The sequence below is a fragment of the Taudactylus pleione genome, unplaced genomic scaffold (genome assembly GCF_031769625.1).
Source record: "Taudactylus pleione unplaced genomic scaffold, aTauple2 ptg000192l, whole genome shotgun sequence".
NCBI lineage: Eukaryota > Metazoa > Chordata > Amphibia > Anura > Myobatrachidae > Taudactylus > Taudactylus pleione.
The window spans coordinates 3,623,237-3,645,764 of NW_028284594.1; the positions used below are offsets into that span (position 1 = coordinate 3,623,237).

At 32.7% G+C, this 22,528-nt stretch overlaps 12 non-coding genes across 12 annotated transcripts; all 12 read right to left on the reverse strand.

Annotated features, from left to right (window-relative positions):
• Nucleotides 1–1,413: 1,413 nt before the first annotated feature.
• On the reverse strand, nt 1,414–1,485 carry TRNAP-AGG (transfer RNA proline (anticodon AGG)). The gene has a single exon. It is a non-coding gene; the product is annotated as a tRNA-Pro (tRNA).
• A 2,299-nt stretch (nt 1,486–3,784) lies between these two features.
• Nucleotides 3,785–3,856, reverse strand: TRNAP-AGG (transfer RNA proline (anticodon AGG)). The gene has a single exon. It is a non-coding gene; the product is annotated as a tRNA-Pro (tRNA).
• A 1,023-nt stretch (nt 3,857–4,879) lies between these two features.
• TRNAP-AGG (transfer RNA proline (anticodon AGG)) lies at nt 4,880–4,951 on the reverse strand. Its single transcript has one exon. It is a non-coding gene; the product is annotated as a tRNA-Pro (tRNA).
• A 1,217-nt stretch (nt 4,952–6,168) lies between these two features.
• TRNAP-AGG (transfer RNA proline (anticodon AGG)) lies at nt 6,169–6,240 on the reverse strand. The gene has a single exon. It is a non-coding gene; the product is annotated as a tRNA-Pro (tRNA).
• A 1,217-nt stretch (nt 6,241–7,457) lies between these two features.
• Nucleotides 7,458–7,529, reverse strand: TRNAP-AGG (transfer RNA proline (anticodon AGG)). The gene has a single exon. It is a non-coding gene; the product is annotated as a tRNA-Pro (tRNA).
• A 2,506-nt stretch (nt 7,530–10,035) lies between these two features.
• Nucleotides 10,036–10,107, reverse strand: TRNAP-AGG (transfer RNA proline (anticodon AGG)). Its single transcript has one exon. It is a non-coding gene; the product is annotated as a tRNA-Pro (tRNA).
• Nucleotides 10,108–13,902: 3,795 nt separating this feature from the next.
• Nucleotides 13,903–13,974, reverse strand: TRNAP-AGG (transfer RNA proline (anticodon AGG)). Its single transcript has one exon. It is a non-coding gene; the product is annotated as a tRNA-Pro (tRNA).
• Nucleotides 13,975–15,192: 1,218 nt separating this feature from the next.
• TRNAP-AGG (transfer RNA proline (anticodon AGG)) lies at nt 15,193–15,264 on the reverse strand. The gene has a single exon. It is a non-coding gene; the product is annotated as a tRNA-Pro (tRNA).
• A 1,217-nt stretch (nt 15,265–16,481) lies between these two features.
• TRNAP-AGG (transfer RNA proline (anticodon AGG)) lies at nt 16,482–16,553 on the reverse strand. Its single transcript has one exon. It is a non-coding gene; the product is annotated as a tRNA-Pro (tRNA).
• Nucleotides 16,554–19,059: 2,506 nt separating this feature from the next.
• Nucleotides 19,060–19,131, reverse strand: TRNAP-AGG (transfer RNA proline (anticodon AGG)). Its single transcript has one exon. It is a non-coding gene; the product is annotated as a tRNA-Pro (tRNA).
• Nucleotides 19,132–20,349: 1,218 nt separating this feature from the next.
• On the reverse strand, nt 20,350–20,421 carry TRNAP-AGG (transfer RNA proline (anticodon AGG)). Its single transcript has one exon. It is a non-coding gene; the product is annotated as a tRNA-Pro (tRNA).
• Nucleotides 20,422–21,638: 1,217 nt separating this feature from the next.
• Nucleotides 21,639–21,710, reverse strand: TRNAP-AGG (transfer RNA proline (anticodon AGG)). The gene has a single exon. It is a non-coding gene; the product is annotated as a tRNA-Pro (tRNA).
• Between the last annotated feature and the right edge of the window lie 818 nt (nt 21,711–22,528).

A 22,528-nucleotide genomic window follows, 5' to 3' on the forward strand; every position in this document is an offset into this window, starting at 1 on the left:
AATTGTGCAAATTAGTAAATACAATCTATTTTGAGAGTTTTGAAAAAACAACATTCCGTTGAAATTCACTCAGGAAATTGACTACAATAAGATAATAGAACCATTTCAAAGAATCTGAAAATTTGGGCTCATCGAGGATTTGAACCCGGGACCTCTCGCACCCTAAGTGAGAATCATACCCCTAGACCAACAAGCCACCTACCTGAACATTTTTCTTTGGATTTTTCAATTGATTTTTAGAAAATTGCTTTTTGTTTTTAAAACACCATATACATTTATGTAAAAATGAATTTGTAGAATAAAAAAAATATTTCCTTATGGTCCAGTAGATAGTTTTCTAAGGTATGCATATAGGAAAAGTGCCGGGACAAGATTTGTGAGTGCCTACAGAGTTTGGACTTCTCTCATGGACGAAGCTAAAGACTAGTCATATGCAAAGTACAAATCATGCTTCCAGACACAGAAGAAAGGCAAAAGAATACCTTGCAATTTCATTTTTGAACTTTTTGTGTTTCAAAGTGAGACTGTTCTTTGAAAACATTCAAAGCTATCTAGACAGAAGGGAACCTGCAGTTTTCCTGATATACCACAATACGGTTGAAATTTTAATAAGAATGCTCTTATTTGTAGTACAACTAAAATGTTTCCGTAAGATTCTATTGATAGTTTTCTATGTGTGCTTATTTGGAAAGTGCAGTGACAAGATATAAAAATGGCGACAGAGTTTGGACTTGTCTGATCGATAAAACCCAAGACTTGTAAAAAGCTATGTGTAAATCATGCATAAATAGAAGAAAGGCAATAGGAAAATGATGAAGGCAAGATTCATAAGTATGTACAAATTCTATTGGGAGTATGGCAAAAACAAAACTCAGTTGATGCTATTGACTTAGCCTATTGAGAAAATCAGATATATATAAACCATGAGATGCACCATAAAAAGAAAGAGAGGGCTCATCAGGGAATTGAACCAGGGACCTGTCGCGCCCAAAACGAAAATCATAGAATCATCAAGTAAGCATGTTTTATTTGATATCTTAACCAATTTTATGTGAAAATTATATTATTTTAAAGCAGACACTAATGTGTACAAGGAGGAAATATTAGCAGAAATAAAATGTTTCCTAATAGTCAATAATTTTCTAAGTATACTTGCTTGAAAATTGCTGTACAAAGTTTTATGATGCCCAGCAGAGTTTTTCTGATGGATAAAACCCAAGACATGTCACATGCTGTGTGCAGATAAGTACTTACAAATAATTTTAGCAGTTTGACAAAAAACAAAATTCAATTGTGCAAATTAGTAAATACAATCTATTTTGAGAGTTTTGAAAAAACAACATTCAGTTGAAATTCACTCAGGAAATTGACTACAATAAGATAATAGAACCATTTCAAAGAATCTGAAAATTTGGGCTCATCCAGGATTTGAACCTGGGACCTCTCGCACCCTAAGCGAGAATCATACCCCTAGACCAACAAGCCACCTACCTGAAGATTTTTCTTTGGATTTTTCAATTGATTTTTAGAAAATAGCTTTTTGTTTTTAAAACACCATATACATTTATGTAAAAATGAATTTGTAGAATAAAAAAAATATTTCCGTATGGTCCAGTAGATAGTTTTCTAAAAACATTCAAAGCTATCTAGACAGAAGGGAACCTGCAGTTTTCCTGATATACCACAATACGGTTGAAATTTGAATAAGAATGCTCTTATTTGTAGTACAACTAAAATGTTTCCGTAAGATTCTATTGATAGTTTTCTATGTGTGCTTATTTGGAAAGTGCAGTGACAAGATATAAAAATGGCGACAGAGTTTGGACTTGTCTGATCGATAAAACCCAAGACTTGTAAAAAGCTATGTGTAAATCATGCATAAATAGAAGAAAGGCAATAGGAAAATGATGAAGGCAAGATTCATAAGTATGTACAAATTCTATTGGGAGTATGGCAAAAACAAAACTCAGTTGATGCTATTGACTTAGCCAATTGAGAAAATCATATATATATAAACCATGAGATGCACCGTAAAAAGAAAGAGAGGGCTTGTCAGGGAATTGAACCAGGGACCTGTCGCGCCCAAAACGAAAATTATAGAATCATCAAGTAAGCATGTTTTATTTGATATCTTAACCAATTTTATGTGAAAATTATATTATTTTAAAGCAGTCACTAATGTGTACAAGGAGGAAATATTAGCAGAAATAAAATATTTCCTAATAGTCAATAATTTTCTAAGTATACTTGCTTGAAAATTGCTGTACAAAGTTTTATGATGCCCAGCAGAGTGTTTCTGATGGATAAAACCCAAGACATGTCACATGCTGTGTGCAGATAAGTACTTACAAATAATTTTAGCAGTTTGACAAAAAACAAAATTCAATTGTGCAAATTAGTAAATACAATCTATTTTGAGAGTTTTGAAAAAACAACATTCAGTTGAAATTCACTCAGGAAATTGACTACAATAAGATAATAGAACCATTTCAAAGAATCTGAAAATTTGGGCTCATCCAGGACCTCTCGCACCCTAAGTGAGAATCAAACCCCTAGACCAACAAGCCACCTACCTGAAGATTTTTCTTTGGATTTTTCAATTGATTTTTAGAAAATTGCTTTTTGTTTTTAAAACACCATATACATTTATGTAAAAATGAATTTGTAGAATAAAAAAAATATTTCCTTATGGTCCAGTAGATAGTTTTCTAAGGTATGCTTATAGGAAAAGTGCCAGGACAAGATTTGTGAGTGCCTACAGAGTTTGGACTTCTCTCATGGACGAAGCTAAAGACTAGTCATATGCAATGTACAAATCATGCTTCCAGACACAGAAGAAAGGCAAAAGAATACCTTGCAATTTCATTTTTGAAATTTTTGTGTTTCAAAGTGAGACTGTTCTTTGAAAACATTCAAAGCTATCTAGACAGAAGGGAACCTGCAGTTTTCCTGATATACCACAATACGGTTGAAATTTTAATAAGAATGCTCTTATTTGTAGTACAACTAAAATGTTTCCGTAAGATTCTATTGATAGTTTTCTATGTGTGCTTATTTGGAAAGTGCAGTGACAAGATATAAAAATGGCGACAGAGTTTGGACTTGTCTGATCGATAAAACCCAAGACTTGTAAAAAGCTATGTGTAAATCATGCATAAATAGAAGAAAGGCAATAGGAAAATGATGAAGGCAAGATTCATAAGTATGTACAAATTCTATTGGGAGTATGGCAAAAACAAAACTCAGTTGATGCTATTGACTTAGCCTATTGAGAAAATCAGATATATATAAACCATGAGATGCACTGTAAAAAGAAAGAGAGGGCTCGTCAGGGAATTGAACCAGGGACCTGTCGTGCCCAAAACGAAAATCATAGAATCATCAAGTAAGCATGTTTTATTTGATATCTTAACCAATTTTATGTGAAAATTATATTATTTTAAAGCAGACACTAATGTGTACAAGGAGGAAATATTAGCAGAAATAAAATGTTTCCTAATAGTCAATAATTTTCTAAGTATACTTGCTTGAAAATTGCTGTACAAAGTTTTATGATGCCCAGCAGAGTTTTTCTGATGGATAAAACCCAAGACATGTCACATGCTGTGTGCAGATAAGTACTTACAAATAATTTTAGCAGTTTGACAAAAAACAAAATTCAATTGTGCAAATTAGTAAATACAATCTATTTTGAGAGTTTTGAAAAAACAACATTCAGTTGAAATTCACTCAGGAAATTGACTACAATAAGATAATAGAACCATTTCAAAGAATCTGAAAATCTGGGCTCGTCCGGGATTTGAACCCGGGACTTCTCGCACCCTAAGCGAGAATCATACCCCTAGACCAACGAGCCACCTACCTGAAGATTTTTCTTTGGATTTTTCAATTGATTTTTAGAAAATAGCTTTTTGTTTTTAAAACACCATATACATTTATGTAAAAATGAATTTGTAGAATAAAAAAAATATTTCCGTATGGTCCAGTAGATAGTTTTCTAAAAACATTCAAAGCTATCTAGACAGAAGGGAACCTGCAGTTTTCCTGATATACCACAATACGGTTGAAATTTGAATAAGAATGCTCTTATTTGTAGTACAACTAAAATGTTTCCGTAAGATTCTATTGATAGTTTTCTATGTGTGCTTATTTGGAAAGTGCAGTGACAAGATATAAAAATGGCGACAGAGTTTGGACTTGTCTGATCGATAAAACCCAAGACTTGTAAAAAGCTATGTGTAAATCATGCATAAATAGAAGAAAGGCAATAGGAAAATGATGAAGACAAGATTCATAAGTATGTACAAATTCTATTGGGAGTATGGCAAAAACAAAACTCAGTTGATGCTATTGACTTAGCCAATTGAGAAAATCAGATATATATAAACCATGAGATGCACCGAAAAAAGAAAGAGAGGGCTCATCAGGGAATTGAACCAGGGACCTGTCGCGCCCAAAACGAAAATCATAGAATCATCAAGAAAGCATGTTTTATTCGATATCTTAACAAATTTTATGTGAAAATTATATTATTTTAAAGCAGTCACTAATGTGTACAAGGAGGAAATATTAGCAGAAATAAAATATTTCCTAATAGTCAATAATTTTTTAAGTATACTTGCTTGAAAAATGCTGTACAAAGTTTTATGATGCCCAGCAGAGTGTTTCTGATGGATAAAACCCAAGACATGTCACATGCTGTGTGCAGATAAGTACTTACAAATAATTTTAGCAGTTTGACAAAAAACAAAATTCAATTGTGCAAATTAGTAAATACAATCTATTTTGAGAGTTTTGAAAAAACAACATTCAGTTGAAATTCACTCAGGAAATTGACTACAATAAGATAATAGAACCATTTCAAAGAATCTGAAAATTTGGGCTCATCCGGGATTTGAACCTGGGACCTCTCGCACCCTAAGCGAAAATCATACCCCTAGACCAACGAGCCACCTACCTGAAGATTTTTCTTTGGATTTTTCAATTGATTTTTAGAAAATAGCTTTTTGTTTTTAAAACACCATATACATTTATGTAAAAATGAATTTGTAGAATAAAAAAAATATTTCCTTATGGTCCAGTAGATAGTTTTCTAAGGTATGCATATAGGAAAAGTGCAGGGACAAGATTTGTGAGTGCCTACAGAGTTTGGACTTCTCTCATGGACAAAGCTAAAGACTTGTCATACGCAATGTACAAATCATGCTTCCAGACACAGAAGAAAGGCAAAAGAAAACCTTGCAATTTCATTTTTGAACTTTTTGTGTTTCAAAGTGAGACTATTCTTTTAAAACATTCAAAGCTATCTAGACAGAAGGGAACCTGCAGTTTTCCTGATATACCACAATACGGTTGAAATTTTAATAAGTATGCTCTTATTTGTAGTACAACTAAAATGTTTCCGTAAGATTCTATTGATAGTTTTCTATGTGTGCTTATTTGGAAAGTGCAGTGACAAGATATAAAAATGGCAACAGAGTTTGGACTTGTCTGATCGATAAAACCCAAGACTTGTAAAAAGCTATGTGTAAATCATGCATAAATAGAAGAAAGGCAATAGGAAAATGATGAAGGCAAGATTCATAAGTATGTACAAATTCTATTGGGAGTATGGCAAAAACAAAACTCAGTTGATGCTATTGACTTAGCCAATTGAGAAAATCAGATATATATAAACCATGAGATGCACCGTAAAAAGAAAGAGAGGGCTTGTCAGGGAATTGAACCAGGGACCTGTCGCGCCCAAAACGAAAATCATAGAATCATCAAGTAAGCATGTTTTATTTGATATCTTAACCAATTTTATGTGAAAATTATATTATTTTAAAGCAGTCACTAATGTGTACAAGGAGGAAATATTAGCAGAAATAAAATATTTCCTAATAGTCAATAATTTTCTAAGTATACTTGCTTGAAAATTGCTGTACAAAGTTTTATGATGCCCAGCAGAGTTTTTCTGATGGATAAAACCCAAGACATGTCACATGCTGTGTGCAGATAAGTACTTACAAATAATTTTAGCAGTTTGACAAAAAACAAAATTCAATTGTGCAAATTAGTAAATACAATCTATTTTGAGAGTTTTGAAAAAACAACATTCAGTTGAAATTCACTCAGGAAATTGACTACAATAAGATAATAGAACCATTTCAAAGAATCTGAAAAATTGGGCTCATCCAGGATTTGAACCCGGGACCTCTCGCACCCTAAGCGAGAATCATACCCCTAGACCAACAAGCCACCTACCTGAAGATTTTTCTTTGGATTTTTCAATTGATTTTTAGAAAATTGCTTTTTGTTTTTAAAACACCATATACATTTATGTAAAAATTAATTTGTAGAATAAATAAAATATTTCCTTATATTCCAGTAGATAGTTTTCTAAGGTATGCATATAGGAAAAGTGCCGGGACAAGATTTGTGAGTGCCTACAGAGTTTGGACTTCTCTCATGGACGAAGCTAAAGACTAGTCATATGCAATGTACAAATCATGCTTCCAGACACAGAAGAAAGGCAAAAGAATACCTTGCAATTTCATTTTTGAACTTTTTGTGTTTCAAAGTGAGACTATTCTTTTAAAACATTCAAAGCTATCTAGACAGAAGGGAACCTGCAGTTTTCCTGATATACCACAATACTGCTGAAATTTGAATAAGAATGCTCTTATTTGTAGTACAACTAAAATGTTTCCGTAAGATTCTATTGATAGTTTTCTATGTGTGCTTATTTGGAAAGTGCAGTGACAAGATATAAAAATGGCGACAGAGTTTGGACTTGTCTGATCGATAAAACCCAAGACTTGTAAAAAGCTATGTGTAAATCATGCATAAATAGAAGAAAGGCAATAGGAAAATGATGAAGGCAAGATTCATAAGTATGTACAAATTCTATTGGGAGTATGGCAAAAACAAAACTCAGTTGATGCTATTGACTTAGCCAATTGAGAAAATCAGATATATATAAACCATGAGATGCACCGTAAAAAGAAAGAGAGGGCTTGTCAGGGAATTGAACCAGGGACCTGTCGCGCCCAAAACGAAAATCATAGAATCATCAAGTAAGCATGTTTTATTTGATATCTTAACCAATTTTATGTGAAAATTATATTATTTTAAAGCAGTCACTAATGTGTACAAGGAGGAAATATTAGCAGAAATAAAATATTTCCTAATAGTCAATAATTTTCTAAGTATACTTGCTTGAAAATTGCTGTACAAAGTTTTATGATGCCCAGCAGAGTTTTTCTGATGGATAAAACCCAAGACATGTCACATGCTGTGTGCAGATAAGTACTTACAAATAATTTTAGCAGTTTGACAAAAAACAAAATTCAATTGTGCAAATTAGTAAATACAATCTATTTTGAGAGTTTTGAAAAAACAACATTCAGTTGAAATTCACTCAGGAAATTGACTACAATAAGATAATAGAACCATTTCAAAGAATCTGAAAAATTGGGCTCATCCAGGATTTGAACCCGGGACCTCTCGCACCCTAAGCGAGAATCATACCCCTAGACCAACAAGCCACCTACCTGAAGATTTTTCTTTGGATTTTTCAATTGATTTTTAGAAAATTGCTTTTTGTTTTTAAAACACCATATACATTTATGTAAAAATTAATTTGTAGAATAAATAAAATATTTCCTTATATTCCAGTAGATAGTTTTCTAAGGTATGCATATAGGAAAAGTGCCGGGACAAGATTTGTGAGTGCCTACAGAGTTTGGACTTCTCTCATGGACGAAGCTAAAGACTAGTCATATGCAATGTACAAATCATGCTTCCAGACACAGAAGAAAGGCAAAAGAATACCTTGCAATTTCATTTTTGAACTTTTTGTGTTTCAAAGTGAGACTATTCTTTTAAAACATTCAAAGCTATCTAGACAGAAGGGAACCTGCAGTTTTCCTGATATACCACAATACTGCTGAAATTTGAATAAGAATGCTCTTATTTGTAGTACAACTAAAATGTTTCCGTAAGATTATATTGATAGTTTTCTATGTGTGCTTATTTGGAAAGTGCAGTGACAAGATATAAAAATGGCGACAGAGTTTGGACTTGTCTGATCGATAAAACCCAAGACTTGTAAAAAGCTATGTGTAAATCATGCATAAATAGAAGAAAGGCAATAGGAAAATGATGAAGGCAAGATTCATAAGTATGTACAAATTCTATTGGGAGTATGGCAAAAACAAAACTCAGTTGATGCTATTGACTTAGCCAATTGAGAAAATCAGATATATATAAACCATGAGATGCACCGTAAAAAGAAAGAGAGGGCTTGTCAGGGAATTGAACCAGGGACCTGTCGCGCCCAAAACGAAAATCATAGAATCATCAAGTAAGCATGTTTTATTTGATATCTTAACCAATTTTATGTGAAAATTATATTATTTTAAAGCAGTCACTAATGTGTACAAGGAGGAAATATTAGCAGAAATAAAATATTTCCTAATAGTCAATAATTTTCTAAGTATACTTGCTTGAAAATTGCTGTACAAAGTTTTATGATGCCCAGCAGAGTTTTTCTGATGGATAAAACCCAAGACATGTCACATGCTGTGTGCAGATAAGTACTTACAAATAATTTTAGCAGTTTGACAAAAAACAAAATTCAATTGTGCAAATTAGTAAATACAATCTATTTTGAGAGTTTTGAAAAAACAACATTCAGTTGAAATTCACTCAGGAAATTGACTACAATAAGATAATAGAACCATTTCAAAGAATCTGAAAAATTGGGCTCATCCAGGATTTGAACCCAGGACCTCTCGCAACCTAAGCGAGAATCATACCCCTAGACCAACAAGCCACCTACCTGAAGATTATTCTTTGGATTTTTCAATTGATTTTTAGAAAATTGCTTTTTGTTTTTAAAACACCATATACATTTATGTAAAAATGAATTTGTAGAATAAAAAAAATATTTCCTTATGGTCCAGTAGATAGTTTTCTAAGGTATGCATATAGGAAAAGTGCAGGGACAAGATTTGTGAGTGCCTACAGAGTTTGGACTTCTCTCATGGTCGAAGCTAAAGACTAGTCATACGCAATGTACAAATCATGCTTCCAGACACAGAAGAAAGGCAAAAGAAAACCTTGCAATTTCATTTTTGAACTTTTTGTGTTTCAAAGTGAGACTATTCTTTGAAAACATTCAAAGCTATCTAGACAGAAGGGAACCTGCAGTTTTCCTGATATACCACAATACGGTTGAAATTTTAATAAGAATGCTCTTATTTGTAGTACAACTAAAATGTTTCCGTAAGATTCTATTGATAGTTTTCTATGTGTGCTTATTTGGAAAGTGCAGTGACAAGATATAAAAATGGCGACAGAGTTTGGACTTGTCTGATCGATAAAACCCAAGACTTGTAAAAAGCTATGTGTAAATCATGCATAAATAGAAGAAAGGCAATAGGAAAATGATGAAGGCAAGATTCATAAGTATGTACAAATTCTATTGGGAGTATGGCAAAAACAAAACTCAGTTGATGCTATTGACTTAGCCAATTGAGAAAATCAGATATATATAAACCATGAGATGCATTGTAAAAAGATAGAGAGGGCTTGTCAGGGAATTGAACCAGGGACCTGTTGCGCCCAAAACGAAAATCATAGAATCATCAAGTAAGCATGTTTTATTTGATATCTTAACCAATTTTATGTGAAAATTATATTATTTTAAAGCAGTCACTAATGTGTACAAGGAGGAAATATTAGCAGAAATAAAATATTTCCTAATAGTCAATAATTTTCTAAGTATACTTGCTTGAAAATTGCTGTACAAAGTTTTATGATGCCCAGCAGAGTTTTTCTGATGGATAAAACCAAAGACATGTCACATGCTGTGTGCAGATAAGTACTTACAAATAATTTTAGCAGTTTGACAAAAAACAAAATTCAATTGTGCAAATTAGTAAATACAATCTATTTTGAGAGTTTTGAAAAAACAACATTCAGTTGAAATTCACTCAGGAAATTGACTACAATAAGATAATAGAACCATTTCAAAGAATCTGAAAATTTGGGCTCATCCGGGATTTGAACCCGGGACCTCTCGCACCCTAAGCGAAAATCATACCCCTAGACCAACGAGCCACCTACCTGAAGATTTTTCTTTGGATTTTTCAATTGATTTTTAGAAAATAGCTTTTTGTTTTTAAAACACCATATACATTTATGTAAAAATGAATTTGTAGAATAAAAAAAATATTTCCTTATGGTCCAGTAGATAGTTTTCTAAGGTATGCATATAGGAAAAGTGCAGGGACAAGATTTGTGAGTGCCTACAGAGTTTGGACTTCTCTCATGGACAAAGCTAAAGACTTGTCATACGCAATGTACAAATCATGCTTCCAGACACAGAAGAAAGGCAAAAGAAAACCTTGCAATTTCATTTTTGAACTTTTTGTGTTTCAAAGTGAGACTATTCTTTTAAAACATTCAAAGCTATCTAGACAGAAGGGAACCTGCAGTTTTCCTGATATACCACAATACGGTTGAAATTTTAATAAGTATGCTCTTATTTGTAGTACAACTAAAATGTTTCCGTAAGATTCTATTGATAGTTTTCTATGTGTGCTTATTTGGAAAGTGCAGTGACAAGATATAAAAATGGCAACAGAGTTTGGACTTGTCTGATCGATAAAACCCAAGACTTGTAAAAAGCTATGTGTAAATCATGCATAAATAGAAGAAAGGCAATAGGAAAATGATGAAGGCAAGATTCATAAGTATGTACAAATTCTATTGGGAGTATGGCAAAAACAAAACTCAGTTGATGCTATTGACTTAGCCAATTGAGAAAATCAGATATATATAAACCATGAGATGCACCATAAAAAGAAAGAGAGGGCTCGTCAGGGAATTGAACCAGGGACCTGTCGTGCCCAATATGAAAATCATAGAATCATCAAGTAAGCATGTTTTATTTGATATCTTAACCAATTTTATGTGAAAATTATATTATTTTAAAGCAGTCACTAATGTGTACAAGGAGGAAATATTAGCATAAATAAAATATTTCCTAATAGTCAATAATTTTCTAAGTATACTTGCTTGAAAATTGCTGTACAAAGTTTTATGATGCCCAGCAGAGTTTTTCTGATGGATAAAACCCAAGACATGTCACATGCTGTGTGCAGATAACTACTTACATATAATTTTAGCAGTTTGACAAAAAACAAAATTCAATTGTGCAAATTAGTAAATACAATCTATTTTGAGAGTTTTGAAAAAACAACATTCAGTTGAAATTCACTCAGCAAATTGACTACAATAAGATAATAGAACCATTTCAAAGAATCTGAAAATTTGGGCTTGTCTGGGATTTGAACCCGGGACCTCTCGCACCCTAAGCGAGAATCAGACCCCTAGGCCAACAGGCCACCTACCTGAAAATTTTTCTTTGGATTTTTCAATTGATTTTTAGAAAATAGCTTTTTGTTTTTAAAACACCATATACATTTATGTAAAAATTAATTTGTAGAATAAATAAAATATTTCCTTATATTCCAGTAGATAGTTTTCTAAGGTATGCATATAGGAAAAGTGCCGGGACAAGATTTGTGAGTGCCTACAGAGTTTGGACTTCTCTCATGGACGAAGCTAAAGACTAGTCATATGCAATGTACAAATCATGCTTCCAGACACAGAAGAAAGGCAAAAGAATACCTTGCAATTTCATTTTTGAACTTTTTGTGTTTCAAAGTGAGACTATTCTTTTAAAACATTCAAAGCTATCTAGACAGAAGGGAACCTGCAGTTTTCCTGATATACCACAATACTGCTGAAATTTGAATAAGAATGCTCTTATTTGTAGTACAACTAAAATGTTTCCGTAAGATTATATTGATAGTTTTCTATGTGTGCTTATTTGGAAAGTGCAGTGACAAGATATAAAAATGGTGACAGAGTTTGGACTTGTCTGATCGATAAAACCCAAGACTTGTAAAAAGCTATGTGTAAATCATGCATAAATAGAAGAAAGGCAATAGGAAAATGATGAAGGCAAGATTCATAAGTATGTACAAATTCTATTGGGAGTATGGCAAAAACAAAACTCAGTTGATGCTATTGACTTAGCCAATTGAGAAAATCAGATATATATAAACCATGAGATGCACCGTAAAAAGAAAGAGAGGGCTTGTCAGGGAATTGAACCAGGGACCTGTCGCGCCCAAAACGAAAATCATAGAATCATCAAGTAAGCATGTTTTATTTGATATCTTAACCAATTTTATGTGAAAATTATATTATTTTAAAGCAGTCACTAATGTGTACAAGGAGGAAATATTAGCAGAAATAAAATATTTCCTAATAGTCAATAATTTTCTAAGTATACTTGCTTGAAAATTGCTGTACAAAGTTTTATGATGCCCAGCAGAGTTTTTCTGATGGATAAAACCCAAGACATGTCACATGCTGTGTGCAGATAAGTACTTACAAATAATTTTAGCAGTTTGACAAAAAACAAAATTCAATTGTGCAAATTAGTAAATACAATCTATTTTGAGAGTTTTGAAAAAACAACATTCAGTTGAAATTCACTCAGGAAATTGACTACAATAAGATAATAGAACCATTTCAAAGAATCTGAAAAATTGGGCTCATCCAGGATTTGAACCCGGGACCTCTCGCAACCTAAGCGAGAATCATACCCCTAGACCAACAAGCCACCTACCTGAAGATTATTCTTTGGATTTTTCAATTGATTTTTAGAAAATTGCTTTTTGTTTTTAAAACACCATATACATTTATGTAAAAATGAATTTGTAGAATAAAAAAAATATTTCCTTATGGTCCAGTAGATAGTTTTCTAAGGTATGCATATAGGAAAAGTGCAGGGACAAGATTTGTGAGTGCCTACAGAGTTTGGACTTCTCTCATGGTCGAAGCTAAAGACTAGTCATACGCAATGTACAAATCATGCTTCCAGACACAGAAGAAAGGCAAAAGAAAACCTTGCAATTTCATTTTTGAACTTTTTGTGTTTCAAAGTGAGACTATTCTTTGAAAACATTCAAAGCTATCTAGACAGAAGGGAACCTGCAGTTTTCCTGATATACCACAATACGGTTGAAATTTTAATAAGAATGCTCTTATTTGTAGTACAACTAAAATGTTTCCGTAAGATTCTATTGATAGTTTTCTATGTGTGCTTATTTGGAAAGTGCAGTGACAAGATATAAAAATGGCGACAGAGTTTGGACTTGTCTGATCGATAAAACCCAAGACTTGTAAAAAGCTATGTGTAAATCATGCATAAATAGAAGAAAGGCAATAGGAAAATGATGAAGGCAAGATTCATAAGTATGTACAAATTCTATTGGGAGTATGGCAAAAACAAAACTCAGTTGATGCTATTGACTTAGCCAATTGAGAAAATCAGATATATATAAACCATGAGATGCACCGTAAAAAGATAGAGAGGGCTTGTCAGGGAATTGAACCAGGGACCTGTCGCGCCCAAAACGAAAATCATAGAATCATCAAGTAAGCATGTTTTATTTGATATCTTAACCAATTTTATGTGAAAATTATATTATTTTAAAGCAGTCACTAATGTGTACAAGGAGGAAATATTAGCAGAAATAAAATATTTCCTAATAGTCAATAATTTTCTAAGTATACTTGCTTGAAAATTGCTGTACAAAGTTTTATGATGCCCAGCAGAGTTTTTCTGATGGATAAAACCCAAGACATGTCACATGCTGTGTGCAGATAAGTACTTACAAATAATTTTAGCAGTTTGACAAAAAACAAAATTCAATTGTGCAAATTAGTAAATACAATCTATTTTGAGAGTTTTGAAAAAACAACATTCAGTTGAAATTCACTCAGGAAATTGACTACAATAAGATAATAGAACCATTTCAAAGAATCTGAAAAATTGGGCTCATCCAGGATTTGAACCCGGGACCTCTCGCACCCTAAGCGAGAATCATACCCCTAGACCAACAAGCCACCTACCTGAAGATTTTTCTTTGGATTTTTCAATTGATTTTTAGAAAATTGCTTTTTGTTTTTAAAACACCATATACATTTATGTAAAAATGAATTTGTAGAATAAAAAAAATATTTCCTTATGGTCCAGTAGATAGTTTTCTAAGGTATGCATATAGGAAAAGTGCAGGGACAAGATTTGTGAGTGCCTACAGAGTTTGGACTTCTCTCATGGTCGAAGCTAAAGACTAGTCATACGCAATGTACAAATCATGCTTCCAGACACAGAAGAAAGGCAAAAGAAAACCTTGCAATTTCATTTTTGAACTTTTTGTGTTTCAAAGTGAGACTATTCTTTGAAAACATTCAAAGCTATCTAGACAGAAGGGAACCTGCAGTTTTCCTGATATACCACAATACGGTTGAAATTTTAATAAGAATGCTCTTATTTGTAGTACAACTAAAATGTTTCCGTAAGATTCTATTGATAGTTTTCTATGTGTGCTTATTTGGAAAGTGCAGTGACAAGATATAAAAATGGCGACAGAGTTTGGACTTGTCTGATCGATAAAACCCAAGACTTGTAAAAAGCTATGTGTAAATCATGCATAAATAGAAGAAAGGCAATAGGAAAATGATGAAGGCAAGATTCATAAGTATGTACAAATTCTATTGGGAGTATGGCAAAAACAAAACTCAGTTGATGCTATTGACTTAGCCTATTGAGAAAATCAGATATATATAAACCATGAGATGCACCGTAAAAAGAAAGAGAGGGCTCGTCAGGGAATTGAACCAGGGACCTGTCGCGCCCAAAACAAAAATCATAGAATCATCAAGTAAGCATGTTTTATTTGATATCTTAACCAATTTTATGTGAAAATTATATTATTTTAAAGCAGACACTAATGTGTACAAGGAGGAAATATTAGCAGAAATAAAATATTTCCTAATAGTCAATAATTTTCTAAGTATACTTGCTTGAAAATTGCTGTACAAAGTTTTATGATGCCCAGCAGAGTTTTTCTGATGGATAAAACCCAAGACATGTCACATGCTGTGTGCAGATAAGTACTTACAAATAATTTTTAGCAGTTTGACAAAAAACAAAATTCAATTGTGCAAATTAGTAAATGCAATCTATTTTGAGAGTTTTGAAAAAACAACATTCAGTTGAAATTCACTCAGGAAATTGACTACAATAAGATAATAGAACCATTTCAAAGAATCTGAAAATTTGGGCTTATCCGGGATTTGAACCCAGGACCTCTCGCACCCTAAGCGAGAATCATACCCCTAGACCAACGAGCCACCTACCTGAAGATTTTTCTTTGGATTTTTCAATTGATTTTTAGAAAATAGCTTTTTGTTTTTAAAACACCATATACATTTATGTAAAAATGAATTTGTAGAATAAAAAAAATATTTCCTTATGGTCCAGTAGATAGTTTTCTAAGGTATGCATATAGGAAAAGTGCAGGGACAAGATTTGTGAGTGCCTACAGAGTTTGGACTTCTCTCATGGACGAAGCTAAAGACTTGTCATATGCAATGTACAAATCATGCTTCCAGACACAGAAGAAAGGCAAAAGAAAACCTTGCAATTTCATTTTTGAACTTTTTGTGTTTCAAAGTGAGACTATTCTTTTAAAACATTCAAAGCTATCTAGACAGAAGGGAACCTGCAGTTTTCCTGATATACCACAATACGGTTGAAATTTTAATAAGTATGCTCTTATTTGTAGTACAACTAAAATGTTTCCGTAAGATTCTATTGATAGTTTTCTATGTGTGCTTATTTGGAAAGTGCAGTGACAAGATATAAAAATGGCGACAGAGTTTGGACTTGTCTGATCGATAAAACCCAAGACTTGTAAAAAGCTATGTGTAAATCATGCATAAATAGAAGAAAGGCAATAGGAAAATGATGAAGGCAAGATTCATAAGTATGTACAAATTCTATTGGGAGTATGGCAAAAACAAAACTCAGTTGATGCTATTGACTTAGCCAATTGAGAAAATCAGATATATATAAACCATGAGATGCACCGAAAAAAGAAAGAGAGGGCTCATCAGGGAATTGAACCAGGGACCTGTCGTGCAAAATATGAAAATCATAGAATCATCAAGTAAGCATGTTTTATTTGATATCTTAACCAATTTTATGTGAAATTTATATTATTTTAAAGCAGTCACTAATGTGTACAAGGAGGAAATATTAGCATAAATAAAATATTTCCTAATAGTCAATAATTTTCTAAGTATACTTGCTTGAAAATTGCTGTACAAAGTTTTATGATGCCCAGCAGAGTTTTTCTGATGGATAAAACCCAAGACATGTCACATGCTGTGTGCAGATAACTACTTACATATAATTTTAGCAGTTTGACAAAAAACAAAATTCAATTGTGCAAATTAGTAAATACAATCTATTTTGAGAGTTTTGAAAAAACAACATTCAGTTGAAATTCACTCAGGAAATTGACTACAATAAGATAATAGAACCATTTCAAAGAATCTGAAAAATTGGGCTCATCCAGGATTTGAACCCGGGACCTCTCGCACCCTAAGCGAGAATCATACCCCTAGACCAACAAGCCACCTACCTGAAGATTTTTCTTTGGATTTTTCAATTGATTTTTAGAAAATTGCTTTTTGTTTTTAAAACACCATATACATTTATGTAAAAATGAATTTGTAGAATAAAAAAAATATTTCCTTATGGTCCAGTAGATAGTTTTCTAAGGTATGCATATAGGAAAAGTGCAGGGACAAGATTTGTGAGTGCCTACAGAGTTTGGACTTCTCTCATGGTCGAAGCTAAAGACTAGTCATACGCAATGTACAAATCATGCTTCCAGACACAGAAGAAAGGCAAAAGAAAACCTTGCAATTTCATTTTTGAACTTTTTGTGTTTCAAAGTGAGACTATTCTTTGAAAACATTCAAAGCTATCTAGACAGAAGGGAACCTGCAGTTTTCCTGATATACCACAATACGGTTGAAATTTTAATAAGAATGCTCTTATTTGTAGTACAACTAAAATGTTTCCGTAAGATTCTATTGATAGTTTTCTATGTGTGCTTATTTGGAAAGTGCAGTGACAAGATATAAAAATGGCGACAGAGTTTGGACTTGTCTGATCGATAAAACCCAAGACTTGTAAAAAGCTATGTGTAAATCATGCATAAATAGAAGAAAGGCAATAGGAAAATGATGAAGGCAAGATTCATAAGTATGTACAAATTCTATTGGGAGTATGGCAAAAACAAAACTCAGTTGATGCTATTGACTTAGCCAATTGAGAAAATCAGATATATATAAACCATGAGATGCACCGTAAAAAGAAAGAGAGGGCTTGTCAGGGAATTGAACCAGGGACCTGTCGCGCCCAAAACGAAAATCATAGAATCATCAAGTAAGCATGTTTTATTTGATATCTTAACCAATTTTATGTGAAAATTATATTATTTTAAAGCAGTCACTAATGTGTACAAGAAGGAAATATTAGCAGAAATAAAATATTTCCTAATAGTCAATAATTTTCTAAGTATACTTGCTTGAAAATTGCTGTACAAAGTTTTATGATGCCCAGCAGAGTTTTTCTGATGGATAAAACCCAAGACATGTCACATGCTGTGTGCAGATAAGTACTTACAAATAATTTTAGCAGTTTGACAAAAAACAAAATTCAATTGTGCAAATTAGTAAATACAATCTATTTTGAGAGTTTTGAAAAAACAACATTCAGTTGAAATTCACTCAGGAAATTGACTACAATAAGATAATAGAACCATTTCAAAGAATCTGAAAAATTGGGCTCATCCAGGATTTGAACCCAGGACCTCTCGCACCCTAAGCGAGAATCATACCCCTAGACCAACAAGCCACCTACCTGAAGATTTTTCTTTGGATTTTTCAATTGATTTTTAGAAAATTGCTTTTTGTTTTTAAAACACCATATACATTTATGTAAAAATGAATTTGTAGAATAAAAAAAATATTTCCTTATGGTCCAGTAGATAGTTTTCTAAGGTATGCATATAGGAAAAGTGCAGTGACAAGATTTGTGAGTGCCTACAGAGTTTGGACTTCTCTCATGGTCGAAGCTAAAGACTAGTCATACGCAATGTACAAATCATGCTTCCAGACACAGAAGAAAGGCAAAAGAAAACCTTGCAATTTCATTTTTGAACTTTTTGTGTTTCAAAGTGAGACTATTCTTTGAAAACATTCAAAGCTATCTAGACAGAAGGGAACCTGCAGTTTTCCTGATATACCACAATACGGTTGAAATTTTAATAAGAATGCTCTTATTTGTAGTACAACTAAAATGTTTCCGTAAGATTCTATTGATAGTTTTCTATGTGTGCTTATTTGGAAAGTGCAGTGACAAGATATAAAAATGGCGACAGAGTTTGGACTTGTCTGATCGATAAAACCCAAGACTTGTAAAAAGCTATGTGTAAATCATGCATAAATAGAAGAAAGGCAATAGGAAAATGATGAAGGCAAGATTCATAAGTATGTACAAATTCTATTGGGAGTATGGCAAAAACAAAACTCAGTTGATGCTATTGACTTAGCCAATTGAGAAAATCAGATATATATAAACCATGAGATGCACCGTAAAAAGATAGAGAGGGCTTGTCAGGGAATTGAACCAGGGACCTGTCGCGCCCAAAACGAAAATCATAGAATCATCAAGTAAGCATGTTTTATTTGATATCTTAACCAATTTTATGTGAAAATTATATTATTTTAAAGCAGTCACTAATGTGTACAAGGAGGAAATATTAGCAGAAATAAAATATTTCCTAATAGTCAATAATTTTCTAAGTATACTTGCTTGAAAATTGCTGTACAAAGTTTTATGATGCCCAGCAGAGTTTTTCTGATGGATAAAACCCAAGACATGTCACATGCTGTGTGCAGATAAGTACTTACAAATAATTTTAGCAGTTTGACAAAAAACAAAATTCAATTGTGCAAATTAGTAAATACAATCTATTTTGAGAGTTTTGAAAAAACAACATTCAGTTGAAATTCACTCAGGAAATTGACTACAATAAGATAATAGAACCATTTCAAAGAATCTGAAAAATTGGGCTCATCCAGGATTTGAACCCGGGACCTCTCGCACCCTAAGCGAGAATCATACCCCTAGACCAACAAGCCACCTACCTGAAGATTTTTCTTTGGATTTTTCAATTGATTTTTAGAAAATTGCTTTTTGTTTTTAAAACACCATATACATTTATGTAAAAATGAATTTGTAGAATAAAAAAAATATTTCCTTATGGTCCAGTAGATAGTTTTCTAAGGTATGCATATAGGAAAAGTGCAGGGACAAGATTTGTGAGTGCCTACAGAGTTTGGACTTCTCTCATGGTCGAAGCTAAAGACTAGTCATACGCAATGTACAAATCATGCTTCCAGACACAGAAGAAAGGCAAAAGAAAACCTTGCAATTTCATTTTTGAACTTTTTGTGTTTCAAAGTGAGACTATTCTTTGAAAACATTCAAAGCTATCTAGACAGAAGGGAACCTGCAGTTTTCCTGATATACCACAATACGGTTGAAATTTTAATAAGAATGCTCTTATTTGTAGTACAACTAAAATGTTTCCGTAAGATTCTATTGATAGTTTTCTATGTGTGCTTTTTTGGAAAGTGCAGTGACAAGATATAAAAATGGCGACAGAGTTTGGACTTGTCTGATCGATAAAACCCAAGACTTGTAAAAAGCTATGTGTAAATCATGCATAAATAGAAGAAAGGCAATAGGAAAATGATGAAGGCAAGATTCATAAGTATGTACAAATTCTATTGGGAGTATGGCAAAAACAAAACTCAGTTGATGCTATTGACTTAGCCTATTGAGAAAATCAGATATATATAAACCATGAGATGCACCGTAAAAAGAAAGAGAGGGCTCGTCAGGGAATTGAACCAGGGACCTGTCGCGCCCAAAACAAAAATCATAGAATCATCAAGTAAGCATGTTTTATTTGATATCTTAACCAATTTTATGTGAAAATTATATTATTTTAAAGCAGACACTAATGTGTACAATGAGGAAATATTAGCAGAAATAAAATATTTCCTAATAGTCAATAATTTTCTAAGTATACTTGCTTGAAAATTGCTGTACAAAGTTTTATGATGCCCAGCAGAGTTTTTCTGATGGATAAAACCCAAGACATGTCACATGCTGTGTGCAGATAAGTACTTACAAATAATTTTTAGCAGTTTGACAAAAAACAAAATTCAATTGTGCAAATTAGTAAATGCAATCTATTTTGAGAGTTTTGAAAAAACAACATTCAGTTGAAATTCACTCAGGAAATTGACTACAATAAGATAATAGAACCATTTCAAAGAATCTGAAAATTTGGGCTTATCCGGGATTTGAACCCGGGACCTCTCGCACCCTAAGCGAGAATCATACCCCTAGACCAACGAGCCACCTACCTGAAGATTTTTCTTTGGATTTTTCAATTGATTTTTAGAAAATAGCTTTTTGTTTTTAAAACACCATATACATTTATGTAAAAATGAATTTGTAGAATAAAAAAAATATTTCCTTATGGTCCAGTAGATAGTTTTCTAAGGTATGCATATAGGAAAAGTGCAGGGACAAGATTTGTGAGTGCCTACAGAGTTTGGACTTCTCTCATGGACGAAGCTAAAGACTTGTCATATGCAATGTACAAATCATGCTTCCAGACACAGAAGAAAGGCAAAAGAAAACCTTGCAATTTCATTTTTGAACTTTTTGTGTTTCAAAGTGAGACTATTCTTTTAAAACATTCAAAGCTATCTAGACAGAAGGGAACCTGCAGTTTTCCTGATATACCACAATACGGTTGAAATTTTAATAAGTATGCTCTTATTTGTAGTACAACTAAAATGTTTCCGTAAGATTCTATTGATAGTTTTCTATGTGTGCTTATTTGGAAAGTGCAGTGACAAGATATAAAAATGGCGACAGAGTTTGGACTTGTCTGATCGATAAAACCCAAGACTTGTAAAAAGCTATGTGTAAATCATGCATAAATAGAAGAAAGGCAATAGGAAAATGATGAAGGCAAGATTCATAAGTATGTACAAATTCTATTGGGAGTATGGCAAAAACAAAACTCAGTTGATGCTATTGACTTAGCCAATTGAGAAAATCAGATATATATAAACCATGAGATGCACCGAAAAAAGAAAGAGAGGGCTCATCAGGGAATTGAACCAGGGACCTGTCGTGCAAAATATGAAAATCATAGAATCATCAAGTAAGCATGTTTTATTTGATATCTTAACCAATTTTATGTGAAATTTATATTATTTTAAAGCAGTCACTAATGTGTACAAGGAGGAAATATTAGCATAAATAAAATATTTCCTAATAGTCAATAATTTTCTAAGTATACTTGCTTGAAAATTGCTGTACAAAGTTTTATGATGCCCAGCAGAGTTTTTCTGATGGATAAAACCCAAGACATGTCACATGCTGTGTGCAGATAACTACTTACATATAATTTTAGCAGTTTGACAAAAAACAAAATTCAATTGTGCAAATTAGTAAATACAATCTATTTTGAGAGTTTTGAAAAAACAACATTCAGTTGAAATTCACTCAGGAAATTGACTACAATAAGATAATAGAACCATTTCAAAGAATCTGAAAAATTGGGCTCATCCAGGATTTGAACCCGGGACCTCTCGCACCCTAAGCGAGAATCATACCCCTAGACCAACAAGCCACCTACCTGAAGATTTTTCTTTGGATTTTTCAATTGATTTTTAGAAAATAGCTTTTTGTTTTTAAAACACCATATACATTTATGTAAAAATTAATTTGTAGAATAAATAAAATATTTCCTTATATTCCAGTAGATAGTTTTCTAAGGTATGCATATAGGAAAAGTGCCGGGACAAGATTTGTGAGTGCCTACAGAGTTTGGACTTCTCTCATGGACGAAGCTAAAGACTAGTCATATGCAATGTACAAATCATGCTTCCAGACACAGAAGAAAGGCAAAAGAATACCTTGCAATTTCATTTTTGAACTTTTTGTGTTTCAAAGTGAGACTATTCTTTTAAAACATTCAAAGCTATCTAGACAGAAGGGAACCTGCAGTTTTCCTGATATACCACAATACTGCTGAAATTTGAATAAGAATGCTCTTATTTGTAGTACAACTAAAATGTTTCCGTAAGATTATATTGATAGTTTTCTATGTGTGCTTATTTGGAAAGTGCAGTGACAAGATATAAAAATGGCGACAGAGTTTGGACTTGTCTGATCGATAAAACCCAAGACTTGTAAAAAGCTATGTGTAAATCATGCATAAATAGAAGAAAGGCAATAGGAAAATGATGAAGGCAAGATTCATAAGTATGTACAAATTCTATTGGGAGTATGGCAAAAACAAAACTCAGTTGATGCTATTGACTTAGCCAATTGAGAAAATCAGATATATCTAAACCATGAGATGCACCGTAAAAAGAAAGAGAGGGCTTGTCAGGGAATTGAACCAGGGACCTGTCGCGCCCAAAACGAAAATCATAGAATCATCAA